General features: G+C 42.1%; 1 long non-coding RNA gene across 1 annotated transcript; it reads right to left on the reverse strand.

The window, feature by feature from the left end:
- Positions 1-4565: 4565 nt before the first annotated feature.
- Positions 4566-19754, reverse strand: LOC124035015. Its single transcript, XR_006838667.1, has 3 exons — positions 19704-19754; positions 19441-19492; positions 4566-4804 (listed from the first exon to the last, which is right to left on the reverse strand). It is a non-coding gene; the product is annotated as an uncharacterized LOC124035015 (long non-coding RNA).
- Between the last annotated feature and the right edge of the window lie 1683 nt (positions 19755-21437).

Raw genomic sequence — 21437 nt, forward strand, 5'->3', positions numbered from 1 at the left:
CGTGGTGGTTACTCATGTTCTTTAATGTAGAATAGCATACATGAAATAACTTATAAATATACAAAACAACAAATGGAACGTGAAAACCTATACAGCCTGTCTGGTGAACACTAACACAGAGATGGGAACAATCACCCACGATATACACAGTGAAACCCAGGCTACCTAAATATGGTTCCCAATCAGAGACAACGAGAATCACCTAACTCTGATTGAGAACCGCCTCAGGCAGCCAAGCCTATGCTAGACACACCCCTAATCAGCCACAATCCCAATGCCTACAAAAAAAACAATACGACAACACAATAAACCCATGTCACACCCTGGCCTGAACAAATAATTAAAGAAAACACAAAATACTAAGACCAAGGCGTGACACAGTGGAAGTGGTAGGAACTGAAAACAGGTTCCTATGAAATATCCCTTGGCAAAGACAACTTTAGGGAACAGTCAGAGGCAAAAAAATACAAATCTGAACAGTTAGTCCTCTGGGTTTTGCCTGCTACATAAGTTATCTTATACTCACAGACATGATTCAAACAGTTTTAGAAACTTCAGAGTGTTTTCTATCCACATCTATGCATATCTTATATTCCTGGCATGAGTAGCAGGAAGTTGAAATTGGGCACACTATTTATCCAAAAGTGAAAATGCTGCCCCTATACCGTAAGAGGTTTTAATCGTCACCTTATTTCAGTCTCAACCAAGACTTTACAACTTTCAGATATCTTCACGAACGCTGGCTAACAAGTTGAATCAGCAATACAATATTGGGTGTAATTATTTATTCACTAAATGCCTAACTAATCACACAGAATTACATATACACAGAATGAATCATACCTTGATTACAAATGATGTCATAAAGGAAAACATCCCTGGTGGACGGAACAGATATGACAGCTGGTTACACAAAGAAAAGGGGGTTGGGTTTGAGTGAAAGAGCGGGAAGACTGAAGAACAAAGGGAGAAGCTATGTTTCTATCGGGCCGTAGGCAGCTACTCTATCGAAAATACAGAATCTTATGTATTCTAAATTACCGCCCATTTGGAAAAGGAAAATGCAATAAATATCTACTCTGAGCTGCGCTTCAATAGGTTGGTGGTAGATGGAAGGCCGTGTTGCCCAACAGAGTCCTTTGTCCTTTAATCATACTCTGCTCTCCCGCACCTGACTTCGCCTTCATACACATCTTGACACTAACCCTCTGACTCTCCAGCTTATTCAGGTGCATCATGATAATGAGTTGTAATTTTGCTAAATTCCAAACAAAAATATAGTTTATTGTCTAAAAGATTTTGTGAAATTTTTAACCATAAATAGCTTTCCCACTATCAGATGTTAAATGTGGCCTTGTTGGTGGTGCTCTCATGTTGAATTGATATAGATTCTTACCAACATATTGTGAAGAACAATATTACATTTTAAGAATATGGCAGAATACAGTATACACATCTCACCACAGAGACACTACTACACTACCCTTCCCAGTCTCCATGCAGGTCCAGATTTGTCTTGTCTGTTCAGTGTGTTTGTGGAGACAGCAGTGTTCCAGTAATAAGAGGAGGACACTACTGTATTATCTAGAGTGGATGTGGGCACGTCTCTCCAACAACAAGCCACCAGCAGAGTAGAGCAGGTGCTGCACTATGATCTGACTGGCTGTGGGAGTAGCATGTTTCCTGAACACAGACCAGACCATCAACCTAGAGGGCAGCAAGGGAGATGAAGAGATAGGCATATGGTAACATTGGATATCGCTTGTGGTTTGCAGATTTGTTTACTCTTTTTCCCATTTCAAAATATCCTGTCCTAAACACTGTTGATTTGGCCGTTTTACCATTACACTAGCTTGGATAGTATTAGTCCACCATTAGAAAGGTAAACTATATAGCCCAGTTTTATAAACACTTTTTAAACACACATTTCTCATGTCACTCATATAATCCATTCCTAGAATGTATTATATTGTGGAAAGAAATACAGGATGATCAAACTAGTCTGTCATCCACTGCTATCATCTGTTGTCTTCCCTGAGACCTGCCATCTCTGCTCTCTCCCTATCATAGTCTTATAAAGTAAATGTAATGGATGCCGTAGCCCCTGATGACATCATATTCAATGGCCCTGGCTCACTGCAGGTGGTTCAGTTTGTCCATGGCTAGAGGAAATGGGATCTTTACACCCAATTTGAGGTGAAGTGACTCAGGGTTTACATGTAGGATATCCCGTGACCCTGGTGTAATGATCTCCAGGCTGCAGGTGGTCCGACTCTCGTGTGGCAGTGACGGGGCCCTTAAACAGATTTAATCACATTCTTCAATGCAGTCTCTCCCCAAACCATTACCCTCCTCTCAGACAGGGACCATCTGCCTACAACACTGACTGACTACACACACACATTATGCAAATGACCTCCGCTCTGACTGACTCTTAATGAAGCACACCTGTATGTGTGAGTGTCTCTTATTTTACAGGAAAGGATAGGTCTGTGAGGGCCATGTTACGTCACTGTAAAGGTCTGTGAGGGCCATGTTACATCATTGTAAAGGTCTGTGAGGGCCATGTTACGTCACTGTAAAGGTCTGTGAGGGCCATGTTACGTCATTGTAAATGTCTGTGAGGGCCATGTTACATCACTGTAAAGGTCTGTGAGGGCCATGTTACGTCACTGTAAAGGTCTGTGAGGGCCATGTTACGTCATTGTAAATGTCTGTGAGGGCCATGTTACGTCACTGTAAAGGTCTGTGAGGGCCATGTTACGTCACTGTAAAGGTCTGTGAGGGCCATGTTACGTCATTGTAAATGTCTGTGAGGGCCATGTTACATCACTGTAAAGGTCTGTGAGGGCCATGTTACGTCACTGTAAAGGTCTGTGAGGGCCATGTTACGTCATTGTAAATGTCTGTGAGGGCCATGTTACGTCACTGTAAAGGTCTGTGAGGGCCATGTTACGTCACTGTAAAGGTCTGTGAGGGCCATGTTACGTCATTGTAAATGTCTGTGAGGGCCATGGTACGTCACTGTAAAGGTCTGTGAGGGCCATGTTATGTCACTGTAAATGTCTGTGAGGGCCATGTTACATCACTGTAAATGTCTGAGGGACATGTTACGTCACTGTAAAGGTCTGTGAGGGCCATGTTACGTCATTGTAAATGTGTACTGTAGTATGTGTTTCATTAAGGCACAGCACATGATAAAATAAACATTGTGTTTCCTAGCACTTTGAACCGGCCTCCCCTTGTCCAGAGGCGCTTGACCGAAAAGGGCTACCAGACTTGTATGATTGGGAGCTGCCTCCCTGTCCACAAACACACACACACACACACACACACACACACACACACACACACACACACACACACACACACACACACACACACACACACACACACACACACACACACACACACACACACACACACACACACACACACACACACACACACACACACACACTAACGTGCACACACACACACTAACGTGCACACACAAACACACACTAATGTGCACGCAATCAGATTGTCATGTGTGTGCCATGTGAAGGGAGTTTAGAAGGCTTGCCAGGGGCATGTGGTAACTCTGACCCACGACTACAGAAGGGAAGCATGGCATGCAGTGTAAGCCGTCACAGAAAACAGCTGTTCACGCATCCTTTCTCCTTTTAATGGCACTTCCGCTGGATCCCATAGGCTGTCTGGGCTTGGAATACAACAGCTACTCCTTACCAAGTACAAACGCGGTTTGTGTTTAATTGTTGTCAGACTTTCCCTTCCCCCTCCCATTGAAAGCTTTCCAAGCCCTAATAACGGAGCGGTTTGGAGAGCAGAGGCAGAACTCCATGAACACACTTGGATTCCTCAAACCAACGCCGATTCCAATGATCTGCATATTGCCCAAATGCCTAGGCCTAGGGGAAGAACATGTGATTAAATCATAGGGGAAGGAACTGGTTAATAAACAAGGATATTTGGTTGGTTGGAATATCTACTTTTCCTTTACAGATATGTGGCTTTGGCCTAATTGTTCTAAATCAGGGATGGGCAACTTTGATGGGGGTGGGGGCCTCAAAAAAATCTGAACTTGCGGGTCTGCCTACACACATCCATACCTTGACCCTGCAAGCAAAACATTTTAGCGGCCCTCTTCTTGACAGGGGAGAGAAAAGGTTTTAGAGTAATTTACCTGCAATTCTACACATTTTGCCATTGGGCGTAGAGAAAATGTTGCAATTTTAAAGCAAGAATGCCGCAACTCTATGGTGCGGAGAGTAGATTTTGTCATTTGTCTTTAACACAGCTAGCATGCTAGTAGTTACCACAGCTAGCGTACTAGCAGTTACCATAGACTTCCAGTCATTGCGCTAACACTAGTCAGCATTGGCTCGCGAAACTACCTCTAGGTTCCTTTATACTGTACAGCAGAGACATAAAAATGGAATCCATGAGTTAATCGGACTGGTGAAGTAATGTATCCCTTTAACAAATACAGTAGATGAAAGCCTGTGTCCTGATATGTTGGTACAGTAGGTAGATGTAGATGAGGCACTGTGGTTTTATTTACATGTAATTTTAATTGAACCTTTATTGTTCATGTCCTCCATTGCATAGCAGCAGGGTGGCTCAGAAGATTAGGCTAGCAGGGGTCACATACACAAGCCCTATTAAGTCTCATTACCTGTGAGCATAGTTTACCTCTCTGGCTCACTCTTTCAGGGTGTTGAGAGTGAGCCATGGCACTGGGCACTTAAAGCCGCAGTCCGCTCCAGTCTGGACAGCATAGAGTCTTGTCCCTGCAGAGGGACTGGGAGGAGGAAAGCTGAGTAAGTTTGTGTTGTTGTTGATGTAGAGGTAGTTTAGGGCTGTCCAGGCATGCCTGAGACAGATTATCTTTGGGGGGTGGATGGACTGACCGGCAAGCGGTATGAATTCATGACACCTGCCATCCAGGCCTTAATTGGAGGTCATTAATCATGCCAGGCTGTCCTTCATTGAACAGGTATGTGTTTTACCTCTGCATGCCCGCTTGGCTGCTGCGGAGGTGTGTGTGGAGTATGGAGGTTTGTGCATCTGTGTGTGAGTGAAGCCTCTTAGGCCTGCTGGGCGTAGCCCGGTGCTGCTCACACATTCACAGTTAGTTTAATGATCAATTAGCTCTAATTATGATTCTTTAATCAAATAAACATGACTTTATCATATTCCTTTTCTTTCTCTAAAATCATTTTGCATTATAGATGTTTGATTACAGTGAGATAAATGTTTGTATAACTTATATTATTAAGTGCAGTGTGTTCTTCCTTCCTTCATACTTTGTCCCATTCCCCCATCACAGTCTGAGGTTTAACTTGGTAGTATGAATTAGAGGCAGGAGTGTATTTGAAAGTCTGAAATCATGACCCTCGTCCAACAGCTATGGATTCCACTTACACAAAATCCATAGTGGTTGATTTGTTGAACCTTTATGATCTGAACCCAAACCTCATAATGTTCATATTCTCTACAACCCTGTGCTGATGAGGGAGAGGATGGGATAAAGAGCATGGCTGTGGGGTCAAAGGTAGAGAGAAAGGAAGAGAGCGAGAACAGGGATGGGTGGGTTGAAAACCATTAGAGTCATCAATCCTACTGTATCTGGAAGGTTGCCCACACATGCAATAAAACCATAAATGGCAATAGGAATTGTGCAAAAAAAACTCCTAACTACACCATATTTTATTATATTAGAGCTGTCAAACAATATATTTTTTCCATTGAGTTAATCGTATGATTTACTGTGATTAATCTCTATGAATTGCACATTCAGAATATGCACAAAAGCATTACAGGAACATTGGTGTCTTGATTTTGTATAAATGAATGGTTAGCAAAATCAGGTAAATTGATTAAGCACATGGTCTTCAACCTAAATCTAAACTTGTATTGACATCACATTGTTGGTTTTAGCTGTCTAGATTGTGTGCATTTGGAAAGTATTCAGACCCCTTGACCTTTTTCACATTTTGTTACGTTACAGCCTTATTCTAAAATGGATTAAATATTTTTTTCCCCTCAATCTACACACAATACACCATAATGACAAAGTGAAAACAGGTTTTTAGAAATGTTTGCAAATGTATTACAAATAAAAAACAGAAATACCTTATTTACATAAGTATTCAGACCCTTTGCTATGAGACCCAAAATTGAGATCAGGTGCATCCTGTTTCCATTGATCATCCTTGAGATGTTTCTCCAACTTGGTTGGAGTCCACCTGTGGTAAATTGAATTGAATGGACATGTTTTGGAAATGCACACATCTGTCTATAGAAGGTCCCACAGTTGACAGTGCATGTCAGAGCAAAAACCAAGCATGAGGTTGAAGGAATTATCCATAGGTCTCTGAGACAGGAATGTGTCGAGGCACAGATTTGTCAAAAGGCAGCTAACGGACTCTCAAACCATGAGAAACAAGATTCTCTGGTCTGATGAAACCAAGATTTAACTCTTTGGCCTGAATGCCAAGCATCACGTCTGGATGAAACCTGGCACCATCCCTACGGTGAATCATGGTGGAGGCAGGATCATGCTGTGGGGGTGTTTTTCAGGGACCTGGAGACTAGTCAGGATCTAGGTAAAGATGAACAGTGCAAAGTACAGAGAGATCCTTGATGAAAACCTGCTCCAGAGCCTCAAGACCTCAGACTGGGGTGAAGGTTCACATTCCAACAGGACAATGACCCTAAGCACACAGCCAACACAACACAGGAGTGGCTTCGGGACAAGTATCTGAATGACCTTGAGTGGCCCAGCCAGAGCCCGGATTTGAACCCAATCAAACATCTGTGGAGAGACCTGAAAATAGCTGTGCAGCAACGCTCCCCATCCAACCTGGCAGCGCTTGAGAGGATCTGCAGAAAAGAATGGGAGAAACTCCCCAAGTACAGGTATGCCAAGATTGTAGAGTCATAGCTAAAAAAGACTTGAGGCTGTAATCGCTGCCAGAGGTGCTTCAACAAAGTACTGAGTAAAGAGTCTGAATACTTATGTAAATATGATACCTCGGTTTATATTTATTTAAACAATTTGCCAAAATTTCTAAAAACCTGTTTTTGTTTTGTCATTATGGGGTATTGTGTGTAGATTGATGAAGAACAAAATCAATTTAGTCCATTTTAGAATAAGGCTGTAATGTATCAAAATGTGGAAAAAGTCAAGGGGTCTGATTACTTTCCGAATGCACTGTATATATAAAAATATTATTATCTTTATTATTATTATTATTATATTATTATACACATATTACACTATATGTCCTGTCCTTTAATTTTGTATTCTTCCGTTATATGATTCTGTTAGCATTGTTTTCCACCCCTGTATAGCTTGTTATATCCTCTCAGTTTAAAGTCATTTCCAAAAAGTCACCCAATTTCCCTCAACGGCTCCATTTTCTTTGGCTTTATTTGGTTTTGAGTTGACGTTGCCTCAGTGGAATGTAGAAATATTATGGTTATGAATAAGTGGTCTCTTTGGTTCAGGTGTATAGTGCCCTGGCTCAGGCCACATAACTCCTGCCTTGTTCCTCTCCAGTTGGTCAGCCAAGGGTCACTTAACACAGCAGCGGTACTGATACCTTCCTGCTATTTGCATTCAATTACCATCATGAACCAGCTAAATTAAAAATCTCTTAAGGCGTATAACTACCTTGTTAGTTCTCCCTGCATCCCTGGCATTTTTCCGTCCGACCTGCGAGGCAGGCAGTTGCCGTGGTGTGCAGACTGAATATTACTCCAATAAAGAAGAGTTGTCTCACCACAACGCCAGAATTCTTAAATGAAATGAAATGATAATTAGGCGTGTTCTAAAATAGGGAGCCATTACAGCCGGAGGTGTCAGAAAAGTCATGAAGAGGCATTAATCACAGCTAGTCCTGCAATGCACGCGCACACACACACACACACACACACACACACACACACACACACACACACACACACACACACACACACACACACACACACACACACACACACACACACACACACACACACACACACACACACACACACACACACACACACACACACACACACACACACACACCCCACTGGGCATAAACTGGTAGAGTCAACGTTGTTTCAATGTCAAACAAATCCACGCGGAAAACCAATAACATTTGAAAAAAGGTAATTCCGTAGGGGAATTTGGTCTTTTTTCACCCAACTTTAAACCTAAATGCAATAACATGGTGAAATGTTTGTTGATTTCACTTTTAATTCAAGTTATTTGACAACTCAACCAAATGTAAATCAAAACTAGACCTTGAACTGCCGTCTGTGGGACACACACACACACACACACACACACACACACACACACACACACACACACACACACACACACACACACACACACACACACACACACACACACACACACACACACACACACACACACACACACACACACACACACACACACACACACACACACACACACACACACACACACACACACACACACACATCAGGCACAGAACCATAGCAGACCTCTAGGGAAACTCTAATATGTTTTTCATACACATTTTGATTTCATCCCAGTGCGCAGCCTGAATGAAAACGACATCTGACTCACAGAAAACCATTGAGTTCTGCTGGACGTTGCCCATCTGTCTAGAGTAATTGAGCAGATCTTCAGGAGGGGGGCTGAAAAGTTATCCATGCAACAGTTGAGCCATTGTGGATCCCCATTTACTGCACAGGTACTCCAGGGGAGTCTTCCTGTCATGTGGCTAAGGGGCTATATTGTTAAGATGGAGTGCTCCAATATGCTGCTCCACTTCATGGGCTGTCCATTGTGATTAGATGAGGACATCCTCCCTTATTTTTGATTAATGTAGGCCATTGTTTTGTGTTTGTATAGATTGAATAGGAAGATATTTTTTTTGTAATCGGATCACAATTCTTCATTATCAGATTTGATGAGTAGGGCCTTGGGCGTTTGGTTTGATAACTGTTATTCTATGCTGAATTAGTTTCTTTGCTCAAACAAAGACTGTTTTGATTGGAAGGTCAAAACCAGGGTCATTTTCCCTGAGAAGGAGGAAATGACACACTAATGGCCGTTGTCATGGTGGTCTGCTGTTCACAAACTTACAGCTGCTGGTCAATGCAGGGGACGAGGAGTTGCTGGGGTGGAACAGACAGAGAAAGAGGGGGATGATGGGGAGGAAAGACAACTGATAAAGGGGTAACTCAAGACTAGGAGTTGTATGTCATTGCATTTCAGGTGTCAAACGACCTCAGCTCGAATTATTTTGCATCAAGTTTAGAGTGTTGGTTAACACAGACACATTTGGAGGTTTATACTGCCCATGCAAAATGGATAAAAGATCTTCTGGGCATGTGATGTAAGATCCCCGATGATATTAACTGTGTAGCCTGCCGTTGATCTGTTATGGAGAACTGCTTTTTCACAGAAACCGCAGCAGCAGAAAATATACAAGTAAAAATCCCCTTGGAAACCATGAAGAGCGAGCCTGGCCTGCGGGAAGTATTTTCCCCGGCCTTTTCTGTGATGTGTTGAGTGCTAATCAAAAATCAATGCGCCCCACTTGAGGAGACCCACATGCCCTGTGTAGCAGGTTATGTAATCATGTAATCGGATCATATCAATCATAACTGTGTTAGAGGCAATCCATCTGACTTTCACAGGGCCGGGGTCAGTGTGTGTGTGGGGGGGGGGGAGGGCTATGCCTCCCCGCCATCAATTACCACTTATTATGGGGGGCTTACTCTGCCGGAGAGCTGTGTAGCCCTCCACCATAAATAATATTAACAGGGCCAGCCCCATGAATCAATAGCAGTACAGTTCTATTGCCCCAGCCCTAATGGAGGCTTCCATAGCTCTGCAGCCACGATCAATGGCTCTGGCTCCTCTAGTGCACAGTTTGGGGAGCATGGGGGGTAAATCTAGCTCTGTTGTTAACGCCCTGGGGTCTCGAGGAGGCCTGTCACAGCCCCTCTGTCTGTCTCTGTGTCACTGTCTCTGTCACTCTCTCTCTGTCTGTCTCCTCTCTATCCACCTCTGTCTCTGCAATATCTTCCCAAGTGTAACGTACCCCCCTATGAGGCTTTCACATGCTACCATAGGTCTCCAAGGCCCCAGATCACACTGGGGTCTTGTCTGTCTGTCTGTCTGTCTGTCTGTCTGTCTGTCTGTCTGTCTGTCTGTCTGTCTGTCTGTCTGTCTGTCTGTCTGTCTGTCTGTCTGTCTGTCTGTCTGTCTGTCTGTCTGTCTGTCTGTCTGTCTGTCTGTCTGTCTGTCTGTCTGTCTGTCTGTCTGTCTGTCTGTCTGTCTGTCTGTCTGTCTGTCTGTCTGTCTGTCTGCAGTCTCATCTCCTATATTAGCACTCTGTGTTGGTGTCTCACTCTCTCAGGCTCATAATCTGTCTCTGGGTCTGTCTCTGTCACTGTTCCTCTGTCTGTCTCTTCTCCAGTGTAACACCCCCCCATTTTAGGCTGTTACACACTAGCTGTTCCAGTGTGTCTCTCTCTGGCCTCTGCTTGGTAACAGGGTTGAGCTTAGCTCAGAGGAAGTGTCAGAAACGTGTGTCAGAAAGAGTGATTATGTGGAATTAATGAGTCACTTAATTATTATTTTTCCCTCCTTTCCTTCCCTCCACTTTTCAATGACTTCCTGCTAGCTGGAATGGATGTGGTGTGAGGAGGATGAACAGGTTGTAGAGGAGAGAGAGAGGGGGTGGGGGGGTCAGGCTGGTGTGAAGGGAAGGTGCAGCCGTCTGCCGTCTCCTCTCCATTTCACTGTGTCATAAACAGCTGTCAGAGACAGACAGGATGAGGTTTTTTCAAACAGCTCTTCTCAAATATGAAGTTTATGTGCCACGCATGGCGGTTTGGGAGTGTTGGGGCAGGGGTAGAGGGGGTGACGGGATGAGAGTGGGATAGGGTGGGGTGGTGAGGGGTTGAGAGAGGGTTGGGTGTGGCATAGTTATTAAAGGAGATAATTTAAGAGCTAGAGTGCAAACCAATATTAATTAGCCTCATCATCTGACTGTGACCTTAGCTCTCTAGAATCATTGCTGAATGACCTATTCTGCCATGAGCCAATCATGCCCGGTAACCGGGGAGAGAGTAAGTTGAGTTGCCAACACAACCAACCAGCCTGCAGGTCCAAGTTAACCTTGACGGGTGGCCACAGCAGATGTGTCATTGTAAGATATGAAAACATGAGCTACTCTGAGCTTCCGAGACAAAAGTCTTGTCATGTGTAGTTGATCCAAATGCTTCTTTTTATGTAATGTGATATTCATACATGCAGTAGACAATTTTACGTGTATCATCTACCAAATATTTAATTTTGACTCATTTTAAAATAAGTTCTCAGTTGAAGTTAGGAGGACCTTTTTGAACATCTGAGGAACCCATATAACAAACTAATCATGGACTATGTGTGTGCCTCATTTGTTTGGTGTGCAAGCCCTGTGCCTATGCCCAGTCGAACCTCAGTCAGCAGTGACTTCAAATAACTAGCCCTGTGCTGACCTGTAGACTTCAAAGCCTGATCAAGCCTCCCCAGACAAGGAATCTGTAGTAGAGGCAATTTGTTAAACAGGAGAGAGGTTTAGAGTGATTTGGGAGGCAGGGAGAGCAAGTCGTTTCTCAGTAGTACTGGGCTGGCTAACCCACAGATCAGACCCTCAGCAGGACACAGGTGATCATTGTGGTAACCACTGTCAGACATCCCCTGTCTTATCCACACCGGGTGGATTTTGAAGTTGCCAATACTAAGCTGCTCAGATCAGAAAATAGCCATTGTTCTTTTCCCTGAGAAGAAGACAAGTTCATTATAGCCATTCATCAAAGCAGATGGGTCCAGTGTGCATTAGCTACATGTCATGTTACCCTAAATAATGATATCGGGTATGGATTTGTAAAAAGATGCAGAGAAAGGACCATTCTCTCTTCTTGTCCTGTCTTCTTTGAGTAAACGACGGTTGAACAAGGAGGAAAATGCATCTATAATTAATGTAAAGTCCCATAAGTGGTGTGTTTGGCAGACAGAGTCATAAGCAAAAGAACAAAGAAGCCCTTTGAGAGGATGAGAGAGGTTTGCTGTGGCAGCCTTTGTAGAAATCTATGGTAGGAGGTACGACAAGAAGATACACTCCTCGTTCACAGTATAGAAGGTAGTCTCATCTTAATGCCTCCTCTGTGGAATACAAGCTTCAATCAACTCTCATTGACTCTCATGTCACAGGCTAGCTCGACGTGTCTGAAAATGATCAGACAGAGAGGCAGACTACAGTTTCCAAATGTCTGCCTTTGTTCTTAGAAAATAAAACGTGTTTAAAAACCTGGTCATTTGAGTTTGTTTAATTTTTTTTTAAAATGCTGTTACCGCAAAGTTACAATTTCTCATGAACGCTTGTATTTCAATCATAATCAAAATCCAGAGACATTCCCATGTAATGTTTCGTTTTCATGCTAAATTACATTTTCCCCCTTTCAAATCAAACTTCAATCTAAAATGAAAATGTTTTCTTGAGTTTATGTATGTAGTAATGCTTAGTTATTAAAAGTGCATACTTTTTTGTTTTCAAGATGTGCCATTTTAATCAATCGCCTATGAGGCAATCCAAACCACTCCCTTGATGAGTATGTACAGTCAGGATAAGTACAGTATTTACGTCCGCAATCGTCACAGCTGGCTGAAACCTGTCAAGTTAAGATGTATGAGTGGATATTTAAAACTGACATAATTTCACAGTAAAGATGGAAACTGTTATTGTTGTTTGATTATTGAACCTTTTGAGGCGACTACATAATGCTTTACTCTGGATCTAGGGTTCAATTTAAGCCTACTTATTTATGTAAGCAGGAAAAGGATGTCTCTCTTTTAAAACACTGTAAACAAAGGCTATCAATCATAAACCTTGACAGCTATAATGGATACCAGAGATTGTTAGAACTAGGCGGCTAGCTAACACAGGCCTATGCTATGCCTCCGTCAAACAACAAAATAATGGGGAAGGGTTAAGGGGAGGTCATTTTCAATTGTATAAACTCTTTGCTTTTTTTAAAATTCTTAAAACAACTTTTTTCCCAATTATCATACAAAGAGCTCTGGAAATATTTATTTTTTAGGTTTTGAGGTTTGAAGTGAGGACTGGGATAAACAACAATCTATTGTGTGTGTCTGTAGAATGTTAGTAAGGGTTTTGAACAGTAGTTTGTATACAGTTCATGTACCAGGATATATCTTTCATATATCCATCCTGCCATAGTCTACTATGCTTTCCAAGACCCCTGGAGGAATCAGCGGTTGTGTTAATGTGCCTGTGTGGTCTGAGTGCCTCTTGCCTAGTCCACGTGTAGAGTATTAGTGAACGCGCCTCAGCCCTGTAGCATGGTCCCGGCAACAGTGGAGAAAGTGCTTCAAGGTGTGTGTGAAGAGTCTATACCAACCCTCCCTCTGTGTCCTAAGGCCTTAATCATTCATTCAAATTCAGAATAGACAACAGAGTTAATGTGTTCTTCCTATTATAGAACTGTGTTCGGCAGATTCTCTCTCTCTCTCTCTCTCTCTCTCTCTCTCTCTCTCTCTCTCTCTCTCTCTCTCTCTCTCTCTCTCTCTCTCTCTCTCTCTCTCTCTCTCTCTCTCTCTCTCTCTCACACACACACACATATCCCCACCAGGGATAGTCCCCACCAGGGATATCGCCACCAGGGATAGTCCCCACCAGGGATAGTGCCTTAAACAGTTTGATTTGCTGTTGTTTCATGGTGGTGGTGGTTCAAACAAAAACACACTGAATATCTCATAGAATACAGCAGTCAATCACAATAGGCCTCCTCTCTGATCTCTCTACATTTCACTGTTTTTAGAAATTGTATTTATTTTATTTATTTAACTTTTATTTAACCAGGAATGGCTCATTGAGATTAAAATCTATTTTTCAAGAGCGCCCTGGTTTTGATCATTGTCTCTGACAAAGATGATGTTTTTCCCATAATAGAGATTTGCTATACAGACAGGCGGTGAGAAACAATATAGTCAGACAAGGGAGGCTGTGATCTGTCTATGGGAGCCTGTCTGACCTGTAAACAAGGCCTGAATCTGTCCGTCTGTCAGTGTTTGAGGGCTAATTTCCCTGATGTCATGAGTCTGGCTAACCCTGAGAGGCAGATCACAGCTTTTTATGGGAAACCATATCAATACTGCCCACGCTCCAGACACAGGGTTATGACTGATCTGCTGGGGAAATGTATTAAAGTTGCCACCCTAACAAATAACCTGGAGATGGGGGGGTGGGTGGGTGGGTGGAGAAAGAGATGGAGGGATGAGAGGAGGGTATGTGCTTCTCTCCCTCCTTCCACATTATCGAATGGAGCAGCATAGATTTTATGGAGCCAGGAGGCCTGCTGTTATTGACCTGTGGCTGACATCTACTTTTTAGTTTCATAACATAATCAGCACTTGACACATGATTATAATAACTCAATTCAATTTAATGCATTCTTCTGCAAACACATTGATTTTTTTTACAGCTCCCAGAACCAATTACATTAATATCGGTGCATAATTAGTTTACACATTACTAAATTACTGACAGATTAAAAGTGAAATAGTTAAGTTCATACCCAGCTGCATAACTGCCAGAAAGGAAATTAATATGGATTCAAATGCTCCTTAGAGACTCAAGCAGTAAAAGGAAAAAATAAATAAAAAGCAACAATCTATAAAGCAAGCTTGCAGAAGGAAATCCTCTCTGCAGGCCTGGTGTTAGTTTCCAGTTGGGATATTGAGGGCCAGGTAATTCATATGGTCCCTAATTAGATCTGCATATGAAAATCGATGGCTCCTGGTAACAGCCGGGGACTCGGGGCCTTTATGGACACGTACTGTAGGCATGCAGAGACCAGAGCAGCTTGATCTCAAAGCCTTCCATTCAGCCTGCCTTCAGAGCCTTCAGCCCTGGACATGGCACGCAGCAGAGGTTTGTTTTAATGCTGCATACCTCTGATATTATATGTGTCTGTTTACAGTACAGTGTGGGTGGTAGTGGCCATGGTAGTGCCAGTATTTTCACTGCCCTACACCTTTACCTCACCCATAGTGTGCATGGATTTGTGACCCTATGTGCAGATATGGAGACATGGCAGAGAGCAGGTACGCATCATGTACCCAAGGAAACATCCCTCGTCGGTTCTGTGAGGCAGATCCCTGCACGGCAGAGTTGTGAACAGATCAAACAGACTCCTTTCAGTGCAGAGCTGCTAGATGACATTTTATCGCTAACTCTTCAGCAGAAGAACTGCTTGATGACATTTTATCGCTAACTCTTCAGCAGAAGAACTGCTTGATGACATTTTATCGCTAACTCTTCAGCAGAAGAACTGCTTGATGGCACGCTATCGCTAACTCTTCAGCAGAATAACTGCTTGATGGCACGCTATCGCTAACTCTTCAGCAGAAGAACTGCTTGATGACATTTTATCGCTAACTCTTCAGCAGAAGAACTGCTTGATGGCACGCTATCGCTAACTTTTCAGCAGAAATGTATTGCTCTGACCTTTGATGTCCCCCAATTGATCCAATGTCCTGGGTGGCCGTTTCCCCAGAAACAAACATGTATAATTGGTATTGGGTTCCAATGGTTCTCTCTCAATGTCTTGGGATGCTTTGCAGCAATATAAATCAATTCACACTTATAGAAACAATATGGGCGCATTAGTGCTGACTGCTGGTCATTTGAAAATGGTCTGGGAGGGAAACTTCAATAGGCTGTGATTAGGCACAACCAATCTATCTTGATCTATCTATCCTGAGTCTTCTAATAGCAAGCAGAAGCTAAGGAAGATGAGGAAATGTCAATCATACTCGATTTTTACTTCCCAAGGTGTTTGCACTCCTGAGTCTTCAATTTGAGGGACGGGTGTTCTCTTTTTCACTAAACAAAAGAACAATGACATCAGTATAATCAGGGGAAAGACAGATGCATTTAAATAGGTGCTGTAGTCCATGAGGAAAACAAAACTTGACTACTAATGTATTTACCACCTTGACATTCTACTGTATGCAATCTGCCCTCAGAAGTCTCTCACACCTTATTAATGGGCATAAATGCTTTAAGTATATTTAGCAAAGGTGAGACTACGAACATATGGCTGAGAAAATGTTGTGTTTTCTCATTACATATACACAGGAGATTTCTGAGGCATGCATTCATGTGTTTTGACACTGAACACGTTTTATGTGCCAGTGCTTCAGGCTCTTTAGTATGGTGTCATTTATTTTAAAACAATTTTTGTCTGTTTCAGTTCGCTATGATAGCTAGCTACCTTTTCACAGTCGTCATGTTTGTGAGAGTAAAAGTCGTACATCGGCAGCAGTAGTCTGAATTAACGCATTTCAATATCTCTTACATGTTTTCCCAATTACAACGTCATAAAAAGCCCCATTTGTATTGAGTTGGTAATCCTTGTATCGTTTGATCTGTGCTTAAAAAAAAATCTAATCTCAAAGGTGATCTAATCTTGCTCCTTTTTGGGTATTACTCAGAGAAAATGAAAGCAGACTACTTAGACAACTCCCTCATGATGAATATAGATATTTACATGATTCCCCCAGTTCCTCTCAACATTGATTTGTTTAATTCTCCCAACATTTCTCTCCAGCCTGCTGGTCTAGTTAGTGGTCTTCATACCAGCCTTTGATGTTGTCTGTTCGGAGCCACAGTAAAGCATGGATAACTATCCTTTAGCTAATTATCCTCAAGGTCTAATAACTGTGGGTTGAGGGTCTATAGAGGAGAGCTTCCTACAGAGGAATCTCCTAATCATTCTCTCTAAATGTCTTTAGTACACTGAGAGACTGGTTGCCTACTGGAGTTTTAACCAACCTATAACTATGGGTAGCATGAGGCAGTGGTGTGGCTTTACAGTTGTGGATTCAGTAGTAAATCAGTGTATACTATATATTGGATGCTGCTGCTTTAAAGCCTAGTGGATCAATCTCAGGAGTTACAGGCACAGCTGGAACCCAGTCTGATTATGCCTCCTCACAGAGCACCCAGGTTTATGTGCCATATTTTTTCCATAACTAATTAGCTCGAAAATCAACGCGTGTAGGCTGCTAGCACTTTCAGTGAACTCCTCACACATTAGAGCTCTGATGCTATTGAAACTATAGTATGAATGACCAGGAGAGAAGCCATTTGAGTAATTTACCTTGTTCACAATTTATGTTCACCTGTCTCGGAAATTATAACAATGGACATATTAACAGCATATTTAATGCAGTTATGCGTACGACACGGCACTTAATCTTAATTGCCTCTTCTGCTAATTGATGTAGAACAGTAAAAGGGGAACAGCTGAATTACACATATTCATTTGTCATACTCCACTCTGACCCTCTCTCCAAGGTAACACACCTAATGGTTTTTGGGCTGAGGAGCCTGGGGGAGGCTTGGAGGAGGCTAGGGGGAGGCTCGGAGGGGGCTGAGAGCTGGGTGGAGATTGGGAGGCTAGGGAGGATGCTTGGGTACCTGTCCACTCAACCACGGGCCGGCCCTGCTGCTGTTTACTCAGCTGTAGGCTTCCTCTCTCTCTCTCTGTCCAGTCTGAGGGCACAGGAACAGGTCGCTAAATATTTCATTTCCCAAGTAAAACACGCTTCCCCTCTTCAGTTGTAAAAAGAAACAGATCACAGTGATGAATGTGCAATCAGCCTGATTAACTCATTATTAGACTTCCAACTGGATCCTCTGAAGGGAAATGAGGGCAAGACAGAAAAGATTGTTTATGTCCCAGGCATACTTGTTGCCAGCTGGGTGTGTGGAGCTGTGAAACTCTATGGAACTCTGTGAGGCTGTGCTGTGAAGGCTCGAAATGTGAAAATGTGTCGTATGAGGTCAGGTTTTTTTTCCAGAAGCACCTGGGAAGAGGGATGTTTAGGCATTTGTGATGGGATGTTATACGTGTTTGGGACTGTGGTATAGTAACTGATTCATTCTCTCCAACCCTTTGTTTACCTCTCGCTGCTCTCTCTTTTCCTCTCTCTCTGTTTGACTCTCTCTCTCTCTTCCTTCCCCTCTTTGCTGACCCTTGGATTGCCAGCAGATGGAGCTGCAGTCTCTTAACAATCCCCCTACAAGAGGATGAACAAGACAACACATGCTGCATCCACTCAATTATACACCACACGCTTTATTTAAAAAACGGAGTCCGGTTTAGTTCCTGAGTTGAAACAAATGTTTGTTGAAATAAGTGGAGATTTCCTGGTTTTCTTTAGCAGGAAAAAAGGAGAAAAAAGTGTCTTTATTGGTTGAGCTCGGGGTGTTCTGTGATTACCTTACTTTCCCTCTGCTGTGATCTTTCTTTTTTTTGCTGCTTTGCTTTCAGATAATGTTTTCCGTTCCAGTTACTTGTTCCAGTTACAGAGAGGGTGCCTGCCGGTGGGCTGTGTGTGGCTCTGTGTAGGGGCTTACTCTGATGGAACGTAACGTAGCTGGTAGGATGTTCTGCATGGGCTAAAGATCAGAGCTCTGTAGAGAGGCTGCGCTGAGTGGCATTATGGATGTAAGTAAGAGCAGCACTGACTGACTAACTTACATTTTTTATAAGCACACAGAGGAGAGGTGTCTGGGCTGAGAGAGGAGAGCATGCTGGTTGTTCATATTAAGGGCTAATGATTAAGCTGAACATCAGGCCATCAGCCACTGGGCCTTGTTGTCAGATGGATTATAGATGCTATTTAGCTAGGATTTGTCATGTGAAATATTTAACATAGTATTGTAATAATAATATTATAAATTATATTTTATGTTCATTTATGTTCATTGATGATATCATTTGCTTTTTCATACAAATCTGTCAGTTAAAATGTTTGATATCCTTACTTGTATGACTTTTATGTCTGTTTTAAATTGTTGTGACACAGTTTCAATTTTCATGTCGAGTAATTTGTCTGTACCCTGTAAGGGTGAGGTAGGTCTGTTCAGAGCAGAGAGGGCATAGCGTGTAAGCCATTGAGCACAGGAATGTGAGAGAGCATTATTGCTCACACTTGATGTGAATGGAAAGGGGTTGAAGAAATGACAGCGTTACAGTGGGTGGTAGGGCCTCAGTACAGCCTGGGAGGAAATGGAATGAGAAAGTGCAGTCAGGCAGACCACTCATTCAGCATGACAAATGGGAAAGGCCAAGGGGATACCTGATACCACACTGTGGACTAGCAGCATGCACCTGCCTGGCCAGGCTCCATGTGCATGCCACTGGAAATCATGTTAACGCTAATAATAGTAATAGTAGAAATGCGGCTAGAATTGGTGATAATAGGAAATAGTTGTAATAATAATATCAATAATATCATTAATAACAAATATACTTTTAAAGTTATAAATGATTCAATTCAAAAGTATTTTAAAATGTACTTACATTGAATTTGATAGATTCATATTCATTGTGTACTTTCCATTGAAACGGTGTTCTGCAAAGACAGTTGAATGTAACAGTTACATTCAACTTATGTAACTGTTACTGTATCATCATCAGTTAACCTTCATTAAGTACCTTTATTTATATATTCTTTATATTTCAGCTAAATATAAGTGTAAAATATGTATATTTTATTGTAAATGTTATTGTAAATGTATAAGTATGAAATTGCTAATCATTCATCAGTAATATTGTTAGTTTACCTCTCAAGACATGTTAAGTTCAGGAAATTACAGGCCATTTTAGTATCATTCCTGTGTAAAAAAAAAAACGTAAATAGCAAATTCACAATAACACAGCACAAATGGTTTTCTATTTGTTTTATCAAGAAAACTATGATAAACACATTCTCTAAGTCATGGAAAGGCAGACTTTCCTCTCTCCAGCAGAATTACAGTATCCATGTCAGAGTGCTGCTGATGAGTGTGATTACATGTTAGACTGTGGAAACAAAACATCCCAGTATTTGTATGAACAGTACACCTCCCGTGACATTCTTTGATGTGACTTTCCTCAGTAACTACTGCAGGTTCCATCTGAAGAGTACTCTGATCTACTTTCCTGTCTGTCTGCAGAACAAGATTGTTGTCACCAACTTTCCGCTGTGGATTTGACAGTACTTGATTTATCAGTTAATAGAATATAAACATAGGATTATGAAGATTAAAATGAAGCAGATTTGGATTGATTAAACTGTAAAGTATATCCTCAGAATTTATGCTAATGCCATTTCCTGTTCAGATTCCGCCATTGCAGGGTGGGGCTCTGAAGAGCATTCGTGTGCCTCAGTATGTCTCTACTGTACTGATACACCTACTATCATATGAATTATGATGTCAAAGAAAAATTAAAAGCAATAATACCTGCTTTGTCTTTTATTTTCGTCCAGCTCAGCTTTCCTCAGCTCTGCTTAAACAGAAAGGCATTAATGAGCACACACAGAGTTAATGACTCTGTTTCTACAGACAGACAGGATGTCACAAGCCACATGTCATGAGGTTTACATCTAAATTAACTCAGATACCAAATTCCACTGGCATATTAAATCTATGAGAGCTGTCTAGAATTGGAAGGGACAGGGAGTGCAATAATCCAATTGTAGGACAGGACACAGCGAGAGACATAGTGGAGAGGACGAGAGGTGGTCTGTATGTCTCTCTGTCTACACAGCTTGTTCAGATTGGCTCGGTAGAATGTGTTTCACCCACCCTGATATGGTCACTCGGGCTGGGGCAGTCAGTGAGGAGGACTCCCCTCCTCCGCTCTCACAGCCTGGCAGATAAACTGTGGTCACTCACACTGGTCAGTCAGTCAGTCAGTCAGGGGCGTCAGGGTGCATGCACCGTGTCGTAAAAAAACTAAATCTGGTCTCCCATTTCTGTGTTTATATTGGGCAGGGGAATGACCACAGACTGACAGTAGAAGGCCCTGTTCTCTCTGTCCAAAGGACGAAAATAATGGTCTGTTTTCACTAGACAAATACATGACCTCATTCTCCCAATTTCATGTCAATATGTTTTTTGGGGGTGCACATTCCATAGAATAGAATAGAGAATAACATAGAATATGAACATCATGTTAACTTTATAGAGGTGTTTATAGTTTTTTTTACTCATATTGTGAGTGTTTATTATTGTTCATTGTAGATAAGCACAATCATGCATGTTTATCCATTGATGGGTGTGGATTAGACTGAATACTGTAGGTGTGAAAATAATGTAAAAAGTATGACATTAACAGAAAGATAAATTGCATTGACAATACACATTACATTCATATATGTATTCAATATTTTGTATTTCACTATAAATATACAATCATTATTTAAAGGGTTGAATGTGAACATACACATATTTGACAATCACCAACCTTGGAATCAAATGATTCTGACATGACAAGAGTGGATGTCAGTTTGTTTTTGTGTTAGTCAGTGTGTT

Source organism: Oncorhynchus gorbuscha, linkage group LG05 (genome assembly GCF_021184085.1).
Source record: "Oncorhynchus gorbuscha isolate QuinsamMale2020 ecotype Even-year linkage group LG05, OgorEven_v1.0, whole genome shotgun sequence".
NCBI lineage: Eukaryota > Metazoa > Chordata > Actinopteri > Salmoniformes > Salmonidae > Oncorhynchus > Oncorhynchus gorbuscha.